Here is a 9,299-nt window from a genome sequence, read left to right on the forward strand (position 1 = left end):
CTGCTCACAATCTTATAGTTATAACATTTAACATGGTAAAACATTTAACATTTAACACAACATCATGAATACCCCTAGTATATACTATCGTTATTGATATGATCTAATCTTCCTCCAATCTACTTCATACGGTCTTCTATCTTCTTCCAATATTTTCGGGATAGTATTATTACGACAAAAAACCGCCACCGTGGCAAAACTTCTTTATATTAATTACTTAAAATTATTTCATTTTTTTTTTTTAACATCTTAGTTTTATCATTTTATCTAATTTAGTTATTATTATTTAATGAAGCTCGTGGTACTCTAATGATGGCCATGTTTCTAATTGCTACGGAGAACTAATGGCGGGATAATACAGATTTCCATAATTGTGGGGATATCCTGGCGGCCGGGCCCCATCAGATCTTGGGATTACTCCCCTACAGACCTCTACCTGCTCAGCCCTTTATAATTAGGGCCCTTGTCCAGGTCATTGTGTTCTCCGCTGAAGGGAGTTCTTGTCTGGAATCCAGTCGTTTTATCCAATATTACTCCTGAAAATATATATGGCTGACACTATAATAAAAGTAAGGGTTCGGTGAAGTTTGTTCAGGAGGAAATCTTCAGTGAAGTTTGTTCAGTGTAAAAAATGACCCTGTGTAAAAGTTGTTCCGAAGTTAAATGAAGTTTGCCAAGTCCTTAGGAGTTGAACTTTAGAACTCTAAAGGTCGTCTACTCTGCTGACTCATCGCGGAAAATTATTGTTTACTTGCTTATTTAAGATTTGCTCATGAATTATCTTCTTTATCTTAATATAGGTTTCTCAAATTATATGAACTTACTAAAACTGAAATCTAGGCTTCCAGTATAATTATACATTAAAATTAATTAAAGTAAATATTACAACAACAAGGGGGACGCAGGTAGCCCTGGGGTAAGGCTCGTGGCTGCTAACTCCAAGTGCCCAAATTCTAATCCTGCTGGGCAGAAAATTGTTTTCTGTTACACTGTAGCCGTGAGTCAACTCCTGTGGGTTGGGTTCCCTTAATCTGGTGGCCGAGCGTGATTCTTACCTAATCACCTCCTTGCACAACCGTTGGTCTAGTAACATTACAATCAAAGAACTGAATCCCTGACTGCGTTGTAGCGGTACAGATTTTAATTTTTTAATTAAATATAACAATTCTTTATCAATTATAATAAAAAATATCCGTACAATTTCAACATGTTTATTCCCTTATAACTCTAACGTTTTGGCCATTCTCAAGGATATCTACTCATTAACAATTACAATTACGATATAATAAAAAAAAAATTATTATTATTTTTTAAAAATTTATTTATGGATATTTACAACTGAATATAAAAAATACAACAAGCAAATTTGATCATAATGACATAATGATATGATACAGGATGTAGAAAAACTACCCAGTAGTAGAACTCTAAAAACAGTTTACAATATAAGGTCACGAGGCCATCATCTTTTCAGGCGTCTCGGAGGATTGCCAGGAATGGAAGAGGAAGCGAGGTTAGAAACGAGTGGGTTTGGGTGTTTAGGGAGTTTATTATGGAAGGAATAATATCGGGTTCGGACTAGACCGGTTACATAAAAAAAATTATTAAAAAAAAAAAATTTGAATCATAAGTTAGCCCACGTTAATTACAATAAAACAGAAACAGCATTATCACTAAACGACTGCAGGCTATTCTATAATATACCTTAGTCATTTAGCCTATAACTTGAGCAAATTCGTAAAAATATGTAATTTAAAAAAATTAATTTATTGAAATTTACAATTGTATTTAAATAGTTATACATCTAGTAAATGTGATGCTAGATTACAATGATATAATACAAACATTTAGAAAAACTACTCCTTAGTAGAGCATTATAATAACTTTTCTACATTAGAAGGTCTCGAGGCCATCTTCTTTTCAAGCGCCTCGGATGATTGTAAGTAATGGTAGAGGAAACAAGGTTAGAAACTAGTGGATTTTGGGTGGTTAGGGAGTTTATAATGAAAGGAATTATATCGGGTTCGGACTAGATCGGTTACATAGGGAACATTAAGGTCTTTATGGATGATTTTATGAATTAAGAATTCAGTACGAGGGGAATTCGAAGGTTTAGTGGAGCCTCAAAGCTCAACTCCATATGTCCAGATAGGCCTTATTACAGTCATGTAGATCAGTCTTTTGTAATGAATTGGAAGTTTAGACCGTTTGTCTAGTAAGTGCTGTAATATTCGAAATCGATGTGCAGTTTCCTGTCTTTTCAGTCTTGTGTGAGGATTCCATTCGTTTGTTCAAATGTAGTCCACGGTAGCGGATCTGTTCGACAGGGGGTAAGGGCAATATTATTAAAGCATACTGTAGGGCAGTATATTGCAGATACCGCCAATCGCAACCCTTTTACCTACGCTTCTGTCAACCCCTCGTATGTTTGGGATGCCCTTAGAAACAAACCCTACAATCTTAAACGGCCATCTTATATTTAACAGGTCCAGTTTCCGCAACTCGATTTTGTTTCGCCTACTGAATTCTTTGATTAATTCGTCCTTCTTGGGTCCGAATATTAATATTTATACATTATTTTTAAGAATCTTAGGCCTTGTTACTGCGTAAAAATATCAGGCCACATTTTATTATTCTTAAAAGAACAGTAGGAGGGATAGTAGTTTTGTTGATTCTTACTTTTAAGTTCCTAGACATTGAAAAATTGAATATCTACTTATTAATTTTGATAACCGTAACATTCTTGAATTTCTAGCTCTAGAATAATATGTATGTTATTTTTTATAATTATTCTAATCCTTTTATTTTCAAATGTGAGAATATTTTCATTTAATTTAATTTAAGACGTATTAAATTCTAAATTTATTTAGAATACAATGACCATATCGATGTTCATTACGCTATATTTTTATTAATTACGACCTTTGAATGCGTCGAAAAAGGGACTATAAGTTTATTTCGGAGAAAGGAGGATTTATATTTCTTAAAATACATGCTGTGATAATGGCCTCGTTTTGGACGGCTGGGAAGGATAAAGGACATAAGGAAGGACGAGAGAAAATAAAATAAGATGAAAGAAAAATACGCAAGAGATTGGGAAATGAGAGAGGGAATGGTGGGGAGTCGTTGGGGCAGGTCAGTACCCGCGGGTTCTGTCCCCTCAGTCACTCTACTGCTTTGGCTTCGATAGCGTTCTCTCTATCGATTCATTCACCAAAATCGATTCATCCTTATTACCTAAAATAATTTTCAATTATCTATTAATAACCAACGTTTTGATCCATAATGTAGGTTTCATCAGGGCTGTGATGGGTGGAGGATCATTTTTGATCAAAAGTATCATATATGATTATGATAACATATATATTATATATATCAAAAGTATTATATTTTGTCTTGAAATTCGCATTGATATGCTTTTGATGAATGATTAAGTAATTCATAATACTTAATTATGTACAATGTTGCGTGTGATATTACAATTAAGATTGTCCTGGATGATGGCCGAATCGTTGGAATATGCAATATGTTTTAATATATTATATAATATGGAATTTTTTATTTTATTTACATAATATGGAAAATGTAATATGTTTTAATGAAGAAGGTTGAGACTATTTGGATCATTTTTTTACTACTATTAATAAAACTACTAGTATCGAACAAGATAATAAAAATATAAATAAAATAAAATATTATTATTAACTTGGGTGATCGCTGATTGAAAAAAATCAAATAGTGATTAAACTATTTATATTGAGCCAACGTTTCGTCCCACGTTACAGGGCTTCATCAGGGCTAAAAAAGATACAAACATGTAAATGATGTAAACGTTATTGGAAGAAGGTAGTTGACCGTATGAAGTAGATTGTAGAGAGATAGTCCGGGTGGCGGTCAATAATGTTATCAAAATAGCAAACTATATATTGTTAACGAACGTTTCGCCCTACTTTACAGGGCTTCGTCAGGGCTGTAATGAGTCCTGCATAGTGAGGCGTTGTTTAACAATAAATAGATTTCTTCTACTATTTTGACTCCTTTATTGACCGCAACCTGGGTTATCTTCCTCCGATATAAACATTAATTAACAAAGTAAATGAAAGATTAAAAAGATGTTCAGTGAAACGTAAACATTATAAAAGAATGGATACATTAAATATAATATGATGAAGAAAAGACAATATACGAAATTCTTTTAACTTTATTTCTTTTGTGTATTCTATCCGTTTATATATATTGTTTTTTTTTTTAAATTTCTTCCCCCCTATTATGTATATTATCATTTAATGTTTACCTGTTTTAATATTTCCTTTAATTTTCTTATACTTTTTATTTTAAAATTAGTTTCAAATATAACGTATTTTAAGTGTCAAACCCCGCTACTTCTCTATAAGATCCTATGAACATTTCACTTTCGCACTGACATTTAATCTGAAAGGTATGTTTTCTATCCTGTTCATTATTTGCCTTTATTCTTAATTTTATTTTTATCCTCCTTTTTCTATATTTTAGTTCAAAATGTATTTTTTCTTTCTTTTTTATGTTATTTTTTTTTCAAAAATTGTTCGAAATATTTTAGTAATCATTCTTAATTTTTACATTTTTAAAATTTTTATTTATGTTTACACCATTTAAGTGTTTGTATCTTTTTTAGCCCCGATGAAGCCCTACAGCGTGAGACGAAACGTTGGCTCAATATTAATAGTTTAATCAATATTTGAGATTTGTTTTGACCGTACTCGGACTATCTTCCTTTCATTATTATTAAATATTAATCAACAAGATTAAGAAATAGTTTTTAGTGTTATAAGTGGGATGAAGATGAAAAAGGCCGAAACGTTTCAGAGGGGGGTTGTATATGTATTGAATAAAACTTAAATATTACTATTAAAACAAAATGTGAGCTTAATGTAGTCCTAAAGTTTTTCTCTTTAATTTATTTCATTAATATTTAGAAACAATTAAATATATAAATGACCATAAAGTTGTTTATAATAAATATAAAATATTATATTGTATAAATAATATTTTAAACAATTGTTTTTTCTGTTTCAGGTAAGTCTGCTTTCCGTCTTTTGTGCCTTTTTCCTCACCGGTTGTTTTAATATTCCCTCACTTTATTCAAAAAGGTATCACGATTCAATGTCATGTAAGTATCTAAATAAATTGTGATTTCAAAATCATAAGTCGATTGGCATATTATAATCATGAACTAAATTGTATACTTTATGAGCTACGAGCCAAAAATGCTTAATTTCGTTAAAATTAAATTAAAATGTATAATGCTATAAAAAAATGTGTTACAATATCGCTGGAAAAAATTTGTAATGAAGTACTGTTACTAGTTTAACGGTTGTGCTATGAGGAGATTTAATCAGAATCTTGCTTGATCGCCATATTTTTCCTCAATAAGGTCATCTCATTTAATCCTGGAGGGCTCCCTAACCCACAGGGTTGACTAACGACAGTAAAAGAATAAATAATTATCTATCAAAGCCGTATCAAAAAAATCATATTCAAAGAGTTATAATGAGAGCTTCTTAAAATCACTCTTGTAACAGTAAGTTTCGTTCTATCTCATTTTCAACTTGCAATTTACATTAGTAGAGAATTAATAGTTGATTTAGCGTAAAATAGTAGAAAAAAATATTTATTAGTAACCTATGTGTCGTCCCTGAAACTCCCTAAAAATTAGATTCCTTGTGTCTGTCAGGACTTAGCCCTGATGAAGCCATGCAAAATGGGACGAAACGTTAGGACTAAATATTTTTTCTACTATCTTGTGTACCTTTCATGACCGACACTCCCACCATCCTACTACAATTTATTAGTTATGGCCAACAAATACTTTTACAGTCTGATATAGGTTTTTTTTTTAAGCCCCATAGAACTTGAAATTGTAAAAAATAACACAAAAAATTAAATTGTAATCAAAATTTTTTTTTTATTCGAAAGATCAATACGTGACATTAACATTTGAAAATGATTTCGGGCATATGGGCACCGCGGCTGTTCTTGACGAAGCGCATTCTGTAAAATTGTGTTCAGCGATGAGGCGCATTTTTGGCTTAACGGGTTTGTTAATAAGCAAAATTGCCGCATATGGTCGTGCGATTTGACACCTCTCGATTATTTCCTGTGGGGCTACGTGAAGTCACTGGTTTATTCTGATAAACCACCAACAATTGACGCCTTGGAGGCCAGCATTGTTCGTGTTATTCGTGACATACGGCCAAAATTGGACGTCCAGAATGCGCTTCGTCAAGAACAGCCGCGGTGCCCATATGCCCGAAATCATTTTCAAATGTTAATGTCACGTATTGATCTTTCGAATAAAAAAAAATTTTGATTACAATTTAATTTTTTGTGTTATTTTTTACAATTTCAAGTTCTATCGGGCTTAAAAAAACACCCTATATATACAGATTAATTTCTGAGGAGTTATATTAGAAGTATTCATGATGTTGTGTTAAATGAAAAAGTTTTAACATGCTAAATGTTATAACTATAGGATTGTGAGCAGCCCTATTTGAAGTCATGTTAAATGGTAAATTCATAAGAGCTCCTAGTGGATTTTCTAAGCAACTTGTTTTGTAACCTTGTAATATTTAAGTGATGATAAAATTTCCAACAGCTTCGTCACATCATCTGTTCTCAATCTCACTTCTTCCGTTCTTCCTATCCCTTTTTCTCCCACATATTTATTATTATTTTTATCCATTACTTTATTAGAGTTAAACAACGTTCAAAACAAACAAGAACTACCAACAACCAACCTTTCAAAACGACAACAGACGAAATGGTCTAGAGGTCAGTAATTCGTGACGTCATTCTCCGTTTAGCAGACCTATTAACAGACTCTCAACCATGTTAAATGTTATATCGTTTTATCATGTTAAAATAAGGAATTATTTTTCCATTTATCACACTTGAACATGTCAAACTAAAGATCTTTAATAGGGGTGTTTATGATCTTTACTTTAACGTGTTAAATGGAACAATATTTTGTTCGTTTACAATGTTAAAACCATATAACATATAACATGGTTGAAAGTCTGTTACTAGGTCTGCTAAATGGAGAATGACGTCATGCAACAGACCAGCTGAGCTTGTCACCGTTTTATAGGTTGTCGTATTAGGTTACTTGCTCGTAGTTTATGTTTTGATTGTATTAGTATTGTTTTGGATGTTTTTATAACTAATAATTTATAAGTAATATACAATGAATAACAATAATTATAATGTGATGACAATTCTCAATTAGCACATCTTGATTCTCTTCCTTACAAGTCAAAAGATCAACAAGGCACTCAGTAGCCAAACTTTCATATAACTTCCACTTTTCACTATTTCTAGGTATGTTTTAATAAATTACTTTCATGAAATTTAGAAGTAAACAATAACATGAAGTTTTGGTGGGAAAGGTTATAAAAGAAGTTGTTCTGAAAATCCGCTAGGAGCTTTTATGTATTTAACTTTTAACATGACTTTAAATAGGGCTGCTCACAATCCTATACTTATAACATTTCACATGGTAAAACATTTTACATTTAACACAACATCATGGATACCCGTAGTATCTCTAATATAGGGTAAATTGAATTAAGATCAATAATATTGATACATCTCACACCAGGTAACATGCCCAATATGGCTACAGTCTTAAATAGCGAAGGCTCCTGGAGGTCTAAAATAAAATTGAATCCATTCCAAAAACAGGTTGCTACTCTCCATGAACCTCAGCCTGTACTAAACTATAACACACATTCGTTCCCGTACATATACCATGATAATAGTTTTCGGCAATTGTAATATATAAGTAATAAAACAAAATATATTAAGATTTCCTAATATTATCTTATTTTCCGTATTTTTGCTTTCAAACTTAACGTAATCTGTTAGCTTTTAAAATTCCCCCACTCCCCTGCTCTATTAGCATCCACCTCTAACTCATTCTGTAGCTTTCCGTTATTCAGCTGGGTTTTTCTATATTTTTTTTTTTAGTTTTCTATTATTGTAATTTTTCGTCGTTGAGTGTGTGCTATATTTCTCTTTCATAGACTTTTTATTTGTTTTCATAATTATGAGAGATAGTTGACTGTGGATGACTTATACGAAAAAAAGATGGTTGGGGGTGCGATCAAAATAAAACACAAATAAGTTGATGTAACTTATTTAATCGTGCCAACGTTTCAGCTAAAATTTCTAGCCTTCATCAGGGCTAAGAACAGAACAAGATAACAACCAATGAGTACTTATAATGATAAAATATAAAAAAAAAGACATAAAGTTGATAATTGTTCAGAATGGAATTAATAAAATAAAGTGATGAGAAAAGTGGAAAATAAAATGTATACATAAGTAATTGAATAAATAGATAAAATAACATAATTAAGTAAATAAAATAAAAATTTGAAGTTTATAATGCAAAGAAATATGAATATATTAGTTATTAATAATTTAAAAATTAAAATTATGGAAAGAAAAAATTAAATTGAGAGGAAGCAAATATATGTAACCATAATAATAGATAAAGAGGCAAAATATAAAGAAATGAATAGAAAAAAAAAAAGTATTTTGAAAACAACAATGATATGTGGTGAACATAACTAGTAACGTGGGTAAGGAAAATTGAGAAAAGAAGGGGGGAAATAAAGATAAGAGGGGAAAAAAGAAGAGAAAAAAACGAACCTGTTATCTTGAAATGTAACCGCTAAGTGGTTTCTGCGCCGAGAACGTCCAAACTCGGAATTAAAAAATACGGTACAAGAATACAGGTGGGTAAAAAAGTAAAAGTAGAAAATATTTAGAGGAAGAAAGCGTGTGAGAGGGTGACAACTGTTTTCATTATTTGTTCCCAAGCCGTTTTGGAAAAAAAAAAATTCTATAAAGTGGTAAGGGGTGGTTGAAAACTTTGGTGGTCCAGAACGTTGCTGTTACACTCCAGACATAAACCCGTGTTAAATATGTAATTTCATATAAACCTTTCCAACCATCCTAAACCTTAGGTCCCACCCACTGCTACAGCCCACCTAGAAGGTTGTAACGGCAGTGGCCAAGAGACTTATTGTAAAATAGAAATGGACAATTGGAGTTCTGGCCATGGTTAGATTCTCCACTCAAGTGTGCGGCTTTAGCGCACTTGCTCAGCCTCCACTGGCTCACTAGTGATGCAGCGAGAGGGATGCGCTGGGATCTTATGAGCTCTGCTCTACCCCTCATAGAGTGGGCTCAGGGATCCTCAGGTCGATTGTGTAAATATTAGGGGTATTCATGATCTATGTTAAAGCGTGTTAAAT

This window comes from Halyomorpha halys, unplaced genomic scaffold (genome assembly GCF_000696795.3).
Source record: "Halyomorpha halys isolate HHAL.00 unplaced genomic scaffold, Hhal_1.1 Scaffold3.1, whole genome shotgun sequence".
NCBI classification, from domain to species: domain Eukaryota; kingdom Metazoa; phylum Arthropoda; class Insecta; order Hemiptera; family Pentatomidae; genus Halyomorpha; species Halyomorpha halys.